The sequence below is a fragment of the Gymnoscopelus microlampas genome (genome assembly GCF_963454915.1).
Source record: "Gymnoscopelus microlampas genome assembly, chromosome: 14".
Lineage (NCBI taxonomy): Eukaryota > Metazoa > Chordata > Actinopteri > Myctophiformes > Myctophidae > Gymnoscopelus > Gymnoscopelus microlampas.
In genome coordinates, this window is record NC_139951.1 from 50,239,163 (window position 1) to 50,254,162 (window position 15,000).

Below are 15,000 nucleotides of genomic sequence, written 5' to 3' on the forward strand. Positions count from 1 at the left end.
TAGCCGATCCGCAAGGTCACAACACGTCACAACGTGACTCGCTGTGTGTTCAGGTTATGACCGATATAATAAATCACTCTTGACGACGTTCTTTAACTGCAGAGGTTGTTCTGTTTATTTAGCTTCACGTAGACACACAGCTGTGTTGTTCTCGTAGCATACATGGAATGAATGACTTCCGGCGCATGCGCGCCCAATACAGTCTGGTCTTAAAGACACACACACACAATTGTACATTCAGTACGTTCATTCACATGACATCTCCCCTTCTTTGAGTCAGAGACAGTGTATACTGTTGAATACAAAATTAGTGCAGTGTCCTCTCAAACGAGTAAATAATCTGAGCTCTTTAGCAGTGCAAAGTAATACTGTAAACACAATATCAATCAGTTCCCTTTTTCAAAATGAACCAACAAGAGAAAGTAGACAAGTGGCATTATTCAAAGTGCTATAGAAACAAAACAATACTTCCTTTCCCTTTTTTTTTTTTTTTTTTTTTTTTTAACAGAGAGAAAGGCACAGTAGAACATAAGCAAATATTGTTTGTGTTTTTTTTTTTTTTTTTTTTTTTTTTTTACTGAGGGTATGGGGTAGACAACCCAGTCACCTCTATAGCTGCCGGAGGTTATTATGCTCCATCGAGGCAAGCTACATGTTTAACACACAAAGTCTGTAAACCTTTCCGGTGGACGGATGACTCTGCCCCTGGAAGTCACCTGAGCTGGTTCTGGAAGACGATTTGCAGGCCCCGCCGGGACAGTCTCACGAACAGGGGAAGCAGGCTCCCTAGCAGGTGACACGGCCCCTCCGACAGGTGAACTCGGAGGTGTAAGCTGGGGTGATGATGGTTGCTCGCTCGCCTGCATGTCCTCTGCCTCTCCAGGAAGGAATGTAGGTCGTAGGTGGCGCCTGTTTCTCCGCAAGGTCCCGTGGTCCGTCTGGATCAGATAGGACCTTGGAGCTGAGTGTGAACGCTGAACCGTTGCTGCTGTCGTCCAGCCGGACTCACCGTCGAGTTTCACTGCCACGCTCTGCCCTGGGCTGAGAGGTGGAAGTGCTCTGGCACCGTAGCGACGGTTGTAAGCATGCCTGTAGCTCCTTTTCGCCCTGGCGTCAGCTTCACGCACCTTAGCGAAGTTGGGCCACACAGGCAACAGCACTTTATCGACTGTAGGCACCGTCGTCTTGATCTGGCGGCCCATCATCAGCTGTGCAGGACTGGCACCCGTGGCTTGTATCGGTGTAGCTCTGTAGCTCATGAGAGCCAGAAACGGGTCATCCTGCCGTAGAATCCTCTTCACCGTCTGCACCGCTCTCTCAGCCCCACCGTTGGCTTGAGGATAGTGAGGACTAGAGGTGATGAGCTTAAAGTCATATGTCACAGTGAAACTCTCAAACATTTTGCTCGTGAACTGTTTGGCATTATCAGTGTGAAGCTCATCTGGACAACCCCACCTGGCGAAGATATTTTTCAGACGAGCAATTGTGGTCTCACTCTTCATGTCTGGTAGATGAGCTATTTCTATGTAGCGAGAATAATAGTCAAAAACTACCAAGTAGTTTTCTTTCTCATACTCACAGATGTCCGCCCCGATCGTCTGCCAGGGCCTCTGTGGTAGTGGCGTTGTAATCAGAGGCTCCTTCCTCTGTGTAGGTCTGACTCGCATGCACTCGGGACATTTTGTCACCAGTTCCTGGACCTCTCTCTCCAGCCCAGGCCACCACACACTCATGCGTGCCCGTTCTCTGCACTTGGTGATGCCCTGGTGCCCGTCATGCAACCGGTTGAGTATCTATTTCCTCATACTGTGAGGAATCACGATGCGGTCTCCGTACAGCACAAGACCCTTCGATATTGACAGGCTGTTACTACAGTGGTGATATGCCTTGCCTTGTGCTGGTACACTGCTCACGTACTTCGGCCATCCCTCTGTGATCAGTCTGCTCACCACCAGAAGGTCGTAGTCCACGCTAGTCTCCTCCTTGATCCGGTCCAGTTTGGATGGTGACACTGGCCATGCTGCATGAGCTGCGTCCTCGAACACTGAAACATCAGAGGTTAGTTCAGACACTTCACTCGGAATTACAGATAATGGCTGCCTGGAAAGTGTGTCAGCTACTGTCAGTGTTTTCCCAGGCACGTACTCTGCAATGGGGTTGTACTTCATCAGACGCATCAGCAATCGTTGGCACCGCAGGGGAACCCTATCGAGGTCCTTGTTGTTGATCAGAGGGACCAGTGGTTTGTGGTCTGTATGGACTGTGAAGCTGTCTAGGCCATAAAGGTAAGTGGAAAATCTTTCACAGGCCCAAACAGCAGCTAGACACTCCTTCTCTATTTGCGCGTAGCGCTTCTCAGCATCAGTTAGTGTCCTTGAGCAGAATGCTACTGGTTTCAGTCCATCTGAGTGTCTCTGTAGCAGTACACTGCCCAGCCCGTAGCTGCTTGCATCTGAACTCACTATTGTAGGTTTGTTTACATCATAGAATGCTAGTGTAGGTGCGGTGGAGAGGAGTTGCTTTACTTTGTGGAATGCATTGTCTTGTGCTGCGTCCCACATCCACACAGCCTCGCACTTCAGCAGGTCGTTGAGTGGCTTTATCACTTCTGATAAATTAGGCAAGAAGCGCCCAAGATAATGGACCATGCCCAGGAACCTTCTTAAGCCTGGCACGTCACTTGGTGGCTGTAGCTCTGTGATGGCGCTTATTTTTGAGGGGTCAGGCTGGATGCCCTCACTGTCAATTCGATGCCCCAAGTAGCTCAGCTGCTTTTGGCGCAGGAAGCACTTCTTGTCATTGAGCTTTAGACCTGCGCTCTCCAGGATACGCAGAACATTCTGGAGTCTCTCCTCGTGCTCCTTATCATCTGTACCATGGACAAGGATGTCGTCCATGTACACCTCTACTCCCTCTTGGCCTCTGAACAGCACTGACATTTCTCTCTGAAAGATCTCTGGTGCACTGGATATCCCGAAAGGAAGCCGCTTGAAAAAGAATCTACCCACTGGGGTGATGAACGTGGTCAGTTTAGCTGTTTCTCTCTCTAGTGGAATTTGCCAGAAGCCACTTGCCGCGTCGAGCAGGGAGAATACTCGAGACTCTGCCAGCTTTGGCAATATGTCATCTATGGTGGGCAGAACAAATCTCTCCCTCTTCACAGCCGTGTTTAGTCGTTTCAGATCCACACAGATCCTCACCTCACCACTTTTCTTGGGGACTGGAACTATGGGAGCACACCACTCTGTTGGCTCACTGATCTCCTCTATGACGCCGCACTTGAGCATCCTCTCCAGCTCCGTCTTGACTTTGGGAAGCAGGGGAGCAGACACTCTCCTTGCTGTGTTAATGCTGTATGGGACAGCGTCGTCCCGCAGGCATATCTTCACAGGTTTTATTTTTAAGAGGCCCAGATCCGCCCCGAATGTGCTCTGTACCTCCTCCACTCTCTTTACTAGTCCCATTGCCACCGCGACATTACGGCCTAACAGGTTGCTGCCATTAGCTGTCTTGATCACATGGATGTTGAACTTATATTGCCGGCCTTTGTACTTTGATATGGTAGTGAACAGTCCTAGATTTTCAAGCCTACCTCCGGGGCTGTCAAAAGCTGTGTAGTCACTGGATAGCTGGGGCAGGTGTTTGAGCTGATGGTAGGTGTCATCTGAAATCACACTGGCATCTGCGCCAGTGTCAATTTTGAAGGTGACAGGAGTGTCACAGACGTTTAGTTTAACAGTCCATGGCTTATTGGAATCTGTCACGTAGAGGTATTTTGTTTTTATCTCACCAAGGAAGTGTCCTTCACTGTAACTGTCCTCCTGCTGCCCCATTGTTGTCAGCTCATTCACTCTTGCAGAGCGGCACACGACGGCAAAGTGCCCAATCTTCTGGCAGTTTCTGCATTTTGCCTGCCTGGCTGGACACTGCACATTATTCGGGTGGTCCCTTCCACACCTGAAGCACTTTGTTTCTGTAGCACCACCATCGCGATGCCCTGCTGCTTGGAAGCCACCGCTGCCCCGTGCCCTTCCCCGTCCTCTGTTGTGTTGGAAAGGCGCAGCGCGCGCATTTTGTCTGACCTCACTCAGGAATGTAGCATCTCCGCAGTTACAACAACTGTGTGCGACCTCACTGAGGAATGCTGCATCTCCCGAGCCAGCTTTAGCCTGTTGGCTAACTTGCCCCTTTATCTGCTCAGACTGTCTCACCATCTCAATGGCCTTCTCCAGCGTCAGATCTGCCATTAATTGTAGTTTCTCTGACATCTCTTTATCCAGGATTCCTATTACCAGTTTATCCCGAATATTTTCAATCTTCACCCGACCAAACTGGCAGGTCTCGGCCAGCTCGTAGAGCGTCCGGATGTATTCCTCCGCAGACTCGCCCCTCTTTTGCGAGCGGAGGTAAAAACGAGCACGTTCGTGGATAATGTTCACTTTCGGAATGAAATAATTATTCAACTTGGCCAGCACAGTGTCATAGTCATTATTGTCCTCCCCGTCATCATCGCCCACCCCTACCTCGAAATGCAACGTGTTGAAAACTTGCTCAGCCTCCTTGCCGAGCGCATATAGCAACGTGCTAACCTGCACAGCTCCATCCTCCTGGTTTAGCTTTGTGGCTAGCCGGTAGCGCTGGAACCGTTGCCTCCACTCCGGCCACAGTTCTGGGCGGGTGAAATCAAAGTTGTCGGGAGGGTAAAACTTGGCCATCTTCACTGGTTTACTTCTGACACCATGTTCAGGTTATGACCGATATAATAAATCACTCTTGACGACGTTCTTTAACTGCAGAGGTTGTTCTGTTTATTTAGCTTCACGTAGACACACAGCTGTGTTGTTCTCGTAGCATACATGGAATGAATGACTTCCGGCGCATGCGCGCCCAATACAGTCTGGTCTTAAAGACACACACACACAATTGTACATTCAGTACGTTCATTCACATGACACTGTGAGCTTGTAGATCGGCTATTTTTGGTGAATGGTGAATGTTACAGGGAAATTGGCATTCCAGGGAAATTGAAAAAGGAGCGCTTGTTTTTACCACCACCCAGGCAATTCTGTAGAACCAACACTAGAGGGCAATGCAAGCCAATGCAAGCACACACGCGTGCGCACACATGCACAGGCACACGCGCACACACACATGTGTGTCGTCGTGGATATCGGCCGGTCGGCGCGGGCACTCGAACCGGCGGTACTCAAACGCAGATCCCTGCCGCGGACCAACTTCACATCACACAGCTTACAGCTCTGTATCGCCTTACTGCAGGAAAGTGTGCTTGTGTGTGGGCGAGAGAGAGAGAGAGAGAGAGAGAGAGAGAGAGAGAGAGAGAGAGAGAGAGAGAGAGAGAGAGAGAGAGAGAGAGAGAGAGCATAGCTCAAGGCCTCTTCTGTCGACTCAGCGCGATCAGATTTGCGTACGGTGTGATTTGCATACGGTGTGATTTGCATACGGTGTGATTTGCATACAGTGTGATTTGCATACAGTCAGTATATAAAGTTCTCATGACTACGTTCAAAGTTGTCCTCCTCGTCGTCATGGTGACGACTCACCTGATGTCAACGTGTCTTTGTTGTCGGGCAGAAACCTTGTAGGAATAGGAAAGAAAACAATGACCTGTTGATCCAATAGATCCACCACTCCATGTAGATCATATTAAGTCACAAGCTCTTGTTAAAGGTGCAGTTCACCCAAAAAATGATTTATTTTCTATCAATTACACTCCCTGTGAAGACTTATAATAATTTGATGATCGGGTCATCAAATGATTGTCTAAGCCAGGTATGTGACAAACAGTGGTGTAAAGTAACTAAGAACATGTACTCAAGTACTGTACTTAGGTACAATTTTGAGGTATTTGTACTCAACTTGAGTATTTCCAATTTCCAGTACTTTTACTTCCACTCCACTACATCTCAGAGGCAAATATTGTACTTTTACTCCACTACAATTATTTGAAAACGTTAATTACTAGTTGTAGATTTTGATTGTTATTACAAAATATACATTAACCACTTCAGCCCTATATACATTTCGGCCATTTGAAAACAGCAGATCTACAAGCTCTCAATGCGTCGTGTAGTGATGTGCATATCGATACTTGTATCGATATATCGATCGATTTTCTGAATATCGTTTGGTATCGATATTTAAAAAAAAGAAAAAATATTTCAAAAATATATTATTGATTGATTGACGTAAAGGACTATATTAAATATATAAATATAGTATATATATATATATAGTATCAAATATATACATATTCTTATAAATGTTATATTAAAAAAGATTACACAAAAAAAAATATATATATCCGGTTCTGGTTCTGGTTCCAGTATCAGTATTGGAAAATTGGCCCCAAAAATATGGGTATCATATCATATAAATATGGGTATCATATCATATAAATATGGGTATCATATCATATAAATATGGGTATCATATCATATAAATATGGGTATCATATCATATAAATATGGGTATCATATCATATAAATATGGGTATCATATCATATAAATATGGGTATCATATCATATAAATATGGGTATCATATCATATAAATATGGGTATCATATCATATAAATATGGGTATCATATCATATAAATATGGGTATCATATCATATAAATATGGGTATCATATCATATAAATATGGGTATCATATCATATAAATATGGGTATCATATCATATAAATATGGGTATCATATCATATAAATATAGGTATCATATCATATAAATATGGGTATCATATCATATAAATATAGGTATCATATCATATAAATATGGGTATCATATCATATAAATATGGGTATCATATCATATAAATATGGGTATCATATCATATAAATATGGGTATCATATCATATAAATATGGGTATCATATCATATAAATATGGGTATCATATCATATAAATATGGGCATCATATCTATAAAATATCATATCGAATTGAAAGAATGTTGTATCGGCACATCACTAGCGTCATGATGTGACACATTGTGAGCTTGTAGATCTGCTATTTTCAAAAGATTTTTATACATTTGAAAAACTTAATTCTGGACATTCTGCATAATGAGTGCTTTTACTTTTGGTACTTTAAGTACATTTTGATACCAATACCTTTGTACTTTTACTCAAGTACATACTTTTACTTTTTAGTGCTTTTTCCACAACTGGTGACAAACACTCTCCATGAATTCAAGGCTTCATGGGGTGTGTAATTGAATTATATTTGGTTGAACTACACCTTTAATACTTTATCTTAGAGAGTAAAGTGTTCAGGTCAGGCTGACAGAAGATCCTTGAGCTGTAGCAGAGGGGAGGGGCTTATCAGATAGAGACACACACACACACACACACACACACACACACACACACACACACACACACACACACACACACACACACACACACACACACACACACACACACACCGCTCTGACCCAGCATCAGAGTGCAGGTTAAATCCAATATCCACTTCAAACAGGAAAGGATCGACTCAGCAGCTTTGGTACAGCTGTCGGATCAACCGCAACACCGCACACACACACACACACACACACACACACACACACACACACACACACACACACACACACACACACACACACACACACACACACACGGTGGAGGTTAGTACTCTCCCTCTATCTCCGGTCCATAGCGTTAGAAGGAGCTCTCCTTAACGCTGAGGTACTTTCCGTTCTTACCCCTCACACCGCGGTGGCGCAGCCTCTCGTCTGTTGTAAAAAATAGAAAAATACACTTTTGTTACTCACCAAAACGAAGAGTGTTTTATTGAGTTGAAAGCCTCCTCTGCTAAGTGGGAACACTGAGCGCCCCGCACGCGTGACGAGCACATTTAAGTGGCGCACTGTCTCCTGTTTGGGTTGAATCAGTGTAGCTGGTTGCATCTTCGTGTTGCAATCAGCTGCAGCAGTTGTTGCTGTGCTCATACTGTACATACGGACAAACACACTCGGTCACTTGTTGGAGTGGCTGGCACCTGCACGTAACTACAATACCATCATTTTGAGGTAGTTTTACTTTACTGGAGTAGTTCCAATTTTCAATTCTTTTACTTCCACTCCATTACATCTCAGAGGAAAATATTGTAAAAATCCATTCTTTTTTTCTGTTTGCTGCTGCTCTTGAGGAGACACACACACACACACACACACACACACACACACACACACACACACACACACACACACACACACACACACACACACACACACACACACACACACACACACACACACATAGCTCCTTCACTCACATCACAAGATTCTCAAACATGACATTTTCTCTTTGTTAAAACTAGAAGCTCGCCCCCGCTACGCGGGGGCTCGCGTCTAGCCCGCGGCCACGCCCACGTAGCGCCCGCGGCCACTTGGCAACTCATATAAGTGGCGTAGCGTCATGAGGGTCAGTGGGGCCGTGGCTCGGTCAGTGAAGACCCTGTAGTGCGGATGATATGTGGCATAGAGGGGCAGATTGTAAATCCCCAGAGGAAACATCCGTGGGCTACCATTGGTTCAGCGATGTGTGCGGTCGCCCTGCGGCCCCTCCTCCTCCACCAATGTGCAGTATTGAGAGCCCTGACGTCACAACAATTGGAGCGATGGGCACTGCACTGTGGTTGGTTAGGGTACACCTAGGGCCCAGGTAGAACCCAGTTAAAGCCTGCATGGGCAAACCCAGGTAGGACCCGCCTTGGTCCCACATAAACATGGGTAGTTGGGGCCCACCTAAGGGCCAGGTAGAAGCTACTTATAGCCTGCATGGGCATCGCAGTTGGGACTGAAGTGGATGCCGCTGACATTGCTGACATGGGGTCCATATGGTTTAGCCCACCTTGAAACCATATGGGAACTACGCTGGCATGCTGGCTGTAATGCAAACGCTGCATCATACCTGCAGTGTGTAGTTTGATGTTGTGTGTGTAGCAGATATACCTGCAGTGTGTAGATCAATGTCCATATGAAAGTCAATGCCCAGCAGTTTTTTTTTTCCCCCAGCAGAGTTTCTAGTGTCTCTGTCTCTCTCTGGAAGAGGTTGCACATGAACTCTGCAGCCGCACTGAGGCGCTCCAACACAAACACTCTGACATTAAGCTGCTTCACACAACAAACATCAGCACGACGCTGCTGTTTGTCCAAAAGACACAATATCTCCTCTCCCACCGACGTCATGTGTTCATTTATCGACAGCCGTACAGACTCCTTTTGACACATTTTACCTCGTTTATCCAGCTCACACTGACTCATCGGGCTGTTATTTTGCTGCGATCAAGTCAACGATGTGAGAGATTAGCTATCACAGACGGACGGACAGGGGGTGAAACATAGTCTTGCGCCATGCCTTTCGGCCTGGCGGAGACAATAAAAAAAGGAAAGTAAAGGAAATGAGCATTTCTGCAACAAAAGTAGTCAACAAACTATACTATGAAAACATGGGCCACATTGTCAAAGAATGTAAGAAAGAGGCAGTCATGTAGAAAATAGCCGATCTACAAGCTTACAAAGCCTCTCAACGTGAGGCGTTTTGAGCTTGTAGATCGGCTATTTTCACAATATGTACTTGTGGAACGGAGTCAAACAGAATGGGGGGGTCCCCAGATCAAGTACGTTTATTTGGGGGGGGGGGGGGGGGGGGGGGGGGGGGGGGGGGCGGCGTGAAAGGGTTGATAAGCACTGCTGTAATCGGAGCGAAATTATCTGAAATTACTACATGACCATAATGCAGCCTAACATGCGTTGCACGGGGCGGTCCTGCCATTACGTTAGTTACTGTAGTTGCTGTGGAGCTACATAGTTCTCCAGAAGACACACACAAACATACACCATCTACAATGGACTAACTGAGCAGCAATATTGACATTCACCACACGAACGTGCATTGTTGACAAAGTGATTGCACAGCCGCTGCAGGCATGACAACCACTTTAGCGTTAGCGACATGGCAGCTATCACAGCGCCCTGTCCGTCGTCGCTGGGACTAACTGTGATGGCTACAGCAGTAACAGCAAGCTGTCTGCGATGCCATCGTCTGGAGACTGCTCTTAGCGTGACACGACCAATGAGAGTGAGCGCTGTAGTTGTTGCTAAGATACGGTGGCGTCTCTGCCCCATAGCTTGTAGATCTCTCACGCATGATTGGCGTAGGCTGCGTTGCCAGGTCTGACTGTTTGTATAAGCGATTTTGGCCTTATTTGGGTGCACTTTTGGGCTCGTTTCCATAGACCACGGCAGCGCTTATTTCTTTCCCGTGACCGATGTGGCCAAAAAAGTGCAAAACGAACCATCCGGAAGTAAATTGCGAGATGAAATATATAGCACTTTTTGATTATTAGAGAAGGAGACACATGTGAAGGTTGAAAATGAAAGGTAGGAGATTATATAGTTTTTCATGAGGGATTTTTGTAGCAAGTTGTGAGAGAATTGGGCCACTCCTGTGGGCGGGGGGCTGATTAGAACCATTGGGGTTTGAAAGGAGACGCTCTCTGTTTGAGTGATAAGATATTATGTTTTTGAGACTATTCAAAAAAGCCTTTAGCTCTGAACTCTGCATCTGGCTCGCTGATAACAAACTATCATTACACCTGGGAAAAACCTCATCCATTCTCTTTGGGTCTAGTTTTAACCTCGGCAAGGCTGAGAGCTTCACAATCAAAGTGGGTGATGATGTTATCACAAGAAAAGAGGAAATTACACACAAACCTTTCCAGTGTTAAAATAGCAACAAGAGACATCAAAAAAGTCAACCAAATAACACTAGGTGGGGTTAGTGAAAGGGCCTACTCTGTGTGGAGTTTGCATGTTCTCCCCGTGTCTCCTAGGGTAGTTAATACCCTCACAAAAACAAGCAGTAATCCTGGTCACTATACTGCCTCCCCCATGACAGCCGGGGCGCCTGATGGAGGGGAAGGGAACTGGTTAGAATAACGTGTTCCTTCCACACGCTACATCCTAGCCTACCAGGGAAACTCCCCCCTGTCAGGTGACAAGAAGGTCAGATGGTTCTTATGCATTGAAGGAGGCATGAGCTCGGCTCTGGGCTCCCTAGGCTGTGGGGAGAGTGTAGCGCCCAGGACCACTTCGAAAATTGGCACCGGGTGAAAAAGGGTTACAAAAATCGAGGGGGATTGATTAATTAAAAAAAACAAAAACATAGAACACACATTTGTACAGGATCTCCTCTCTGGTCAGTAAGAATACTGTGAAGGTTACTTCGACTATGCATGCACCTCATGGCACCACAACACCACTAGGTATTAAAAACAAGGCTCCAGACATCCCAAAACAAACTGGTAAGGCTACTTCTTGTCCTCACACCCACAACTCATCTAACCCCTGCTCACTTTGCTAGTGTTGGATGGCTCAGGGTTGAGGACAGAGTACAGCAAGCAATGGGCCTGGTCTACAAGATACACCACAACGTTAAGATACCCATGTACCTGTCAAAACTACAGTACTTCAAAAACCTAAATAAAATCCACAATCACAACACCAGAGGCAGCTCCACTGATCACGTCCAGCCCAGATTTGGCACAAACAAGGGGTTGAATTAGTTCTCCTGCTATGCCACTAAAACGTGGAATGCCCTACCAAAAGGCATGAAGGAGTGTCAAACCCTACTCTCCTTCAAAACCGCCCCAAAAGAGTAGAGCGGTTTACTGTTTAGTAGAACTGTTTACTGTACATATTTTTAGTTTTTATGATGTTCTGAATAGTAGTGTATATCTGTCTGTCATTTAATGTCTCTATGAATTGAGTACAAAGAACCCCAATGAAACAAGCCAATGGCGTTCTTGGGTTTTAAATCCTATCAGCTGACCTTGTATTGAACTGTACTTTCAATCTTATCTCAGGTTTAGTTACTAGTTACTTTCCAGATATAAATGATTACATTATAAAACATACATTAACCACTTTAGCCTTATTTTATACCTGGGCTATTTGAAAATAGCAGATCTACAAGCTCACAACGCGTCGCTTCGCGACGCGTTGTGAGCTTGTAGATCTGCTATTTTCAAACATTTTAGTACTTTACTTTTGGTACTTTAAGTACATTTTGATACCAATACTTTTGTACTTTTACTCAAGTAAATTTTGAATCCTGGACTTTTCAGCTAATTTAAAATGTAAAAGTTTTTTTTTTTCTTAATTGTTTTCTCTTCAAATAGCCGGGAAAGAAAATGGGGGCTTAAATGTTTAAACTGTTCGTCATCTAGCTGGGGAACCCCCCCCCCCTGGAACCCCCTCAAGGGCCCGTGGGGGGTCCCCAGACCCCACTTTGAGAACCACTGTGGTTTGAGTTACACATCCTTTCATCCAGTGTAGTACAGGGTTCATTCCACTGGGGGAGCTGTGGGTGGGGGAAAAAAAGCAGCAGGTGGGAAAAGATTCCAGGAAGTAGGAAATGGTAAAACAGTTAACAGGAAGTGATGCAATAGGAGGGAGGTGGGGGGTTCCATTTTGAGAGTGAAAGACTGTTTGTTTGTTTGTTTGAACCAAGTTTTAATCACAAATCACAGCCATAAATACATAAATCACTTAATATTTAGGAGGATAAATATGAGGTCATAGATATTAGATGTTGTGATGGTGAATGTTATGGATCCTACAGTATAACTGACCTGGTGAGAGAATGATCTTTTACATTGTTGTTATGGCAGTGATTTGACTTTGATCTCTTTATTGACAACAAACATATGTTATGTTATGTTATGGGTGTGTGTGTGTGTGTGTGTGTGGCAAAAATAGTAGATCTACAAGCTCAAAACGCGCCGCACTGCGCCGCGTTTTGAGCTTGTAGATCGGCTATTTTTGATACTTTTGTGTGACATAGAATGGCCCGACAGTATATGCAAAACCTGTCCCTCTGGAGTGAGTGTGGAAATATATAGTGACCCTCTGCATCATCAAAGTTGCATCACCCCTGATGACATACTGTGTGTGTGTGTGTGTGTGTGTGTGTGTGTGTGTGTGTGTGTGTGTGTGTGTGTGTGTGTGTGTGTGTGTGTGTGTGTGTGTGTGTAGTGGATCTGATATCAAAATATATCTCTTCTATGTTCAGGTCCTCCATCATGCTGTATAAGCATTCTACTGTGAAGCCGAGCATGTCTAGCCTGTGTAACGATGATTCTGTGTTCTCTAACATTTCAGCTAACATGATGTCATTGTTGTTAATGAAAACCATAGGGAGGTGTTCATTCTGGAGGTCGGCTGTACTTTTGATTACAGCTTAGAGGAAGCCTTCCTATAACCAAAGTGCTAAAATATCATCAGCTAAAGGAGACCATCTCTCAGCTAGGCTACAGATGTAAACTTTTGTTTTTTATCTTTGGTAGTCTAGGGCACAAGTTGGTTTTGAGGGGCCTGCAAATGGCCGGCCTCTCCAAAAGGAGGGCCAAACAATTAGCAAGGTACTGCTCAATATCAGATATTATAGGAAGCTGCTCAATGTGGAGGAGGCGTTGTTTCCTTTACCCATGATTGTTGTCTGCTGTGTTCGACAAGTATGCCAACATTATTGTATGTAACAATGTTCTGCTTTACATGCACTTTATAACTGACTGTTTCCCCTTCATCTGACTGACTGCACTGGCAGTGTTTATGTCCTTTTACATCTTGTAATTCTGTTTATGTGGACATAAATACATATTTGAAATGTGTGTGTGTGTGTGTGTGTGTGTGCGTGCGTGTGTGTGTGTGTGTGTGTGTGGTTCTAGGGGCCATCTTCGAGGAGAACGCGGTGCGCGATGAGGAGGTCTTCCAGCTGGCCGTGTCAGACCTCAGTCTGAGCGAAGACCCCCTGCAGAGCGAGAAGATCACACACTCCATCAAACTCATCCCCCCCAACAACCCCTTCCAGGCCGTCCAGGAAGGTAGGACCACCCTCTGTGTGCGTACGTGCGCGCGTGCGTGCAATATTGTACAGCTTGGTTACACATGTAAACTGCTTGTGTTCATATTCAGTCATAAATAAATCAGTTGTGAGAGGCCTGCAGAATGCAGGAATGACCAATAAGCCAAGAGCTGATACATCATTATGGATACATTGTGTTCAGGGTCTGTGATAGCTGTCAGTCGCCTCATTGTGGAGGAGACCATATGCTTCCTGTTTCCTGAAACACTTGCTGTGTTTCCCAAGTTTGTGCTTTCTATTACTGTTTGTGTTCCAGAATGTCTTGTTAACTCATTCCCTGCCAGACTTATTTCTGGCTGTGTTTGCCCACTGCCAGCGATTTAGTGTTTTTTATAACTTAAAACAAATCCACACATTTTTTTAGCGGTGCCAGCCGCTCTACATTTGACCTTGTCTGTGTGTCCGTCCGCCCGTCCGCCCGTCCGTCCGTATGTACAGTATGTTTGAGCACGGGGCTTTAAACAGCTATAACTCCAGTTTGCAGCATGCCACCAAGTCCAAATTTGGTATGTGGACTTTTAGTACTTTCACTTTTGGTACTTTAAGTACATTTTGATGCCAATACTTTTGTACTTTTACACAAGTACATTTTTATTTCTGGACTTTTACTTGTAACAGAGTATTTTTATAGTGCAGTATTGCTCCTTTTACTTAAGTAAAGAATTTGAGTACTTTTTCCACCACTGTTCAATCGGCGACATTCCATTTTGCAGTAGTAGCAGAGTTTCTAAACAGCGTTCCACGGCGGAGAAAGGCAAAGCAGAGAAAAGAGCGTTTTAGAGGGGGACCTAAACAGGAAGCAGGCGGAAACTAAAATATTCGATTGACGTCATTTCCGTATCCGGGTGTGCTACAATGTAATGTGTCACTGCGAGAGATGAAGGACGGTGAGATCTTCTTTTTAATTAACGTTTTTACGTCGGTGGCAGTGAATGAGAAGAGGGATATTTCACTTTCAAAAAAACTTTTGGTCGTTTTATCGTCTACTCAGGCTTTTGGGGGGGGGCGTGTTTTTTCTATTACTTGTTTTCATTTATTGTATTACTTTCTTTTTAT

At 45.0% G+C, this 15,000-nt stretch overlaps 1 protein-coding gene across 1 annotated transcript in view; it reads left to right on the plus strand.

Moving 5' to 3' along the window:
• LOC311060292 (glutamate receptor ionotropic, delta-1-like) overlaps positions 1-15,000 on the plus strand; it is a gene marked incomplete at its 3' end in the record, with an annotated part of 247,067 nt that overhangs the window by 17,010 nt on the left and 215,057 nt on the right. The window contains exon 2 of the mRNA XM_084078427.1: positions 13,748-13,903. The remainder of the gene's footprint in view (positions 1-13,747; positions 13,904-15,000) is intronic.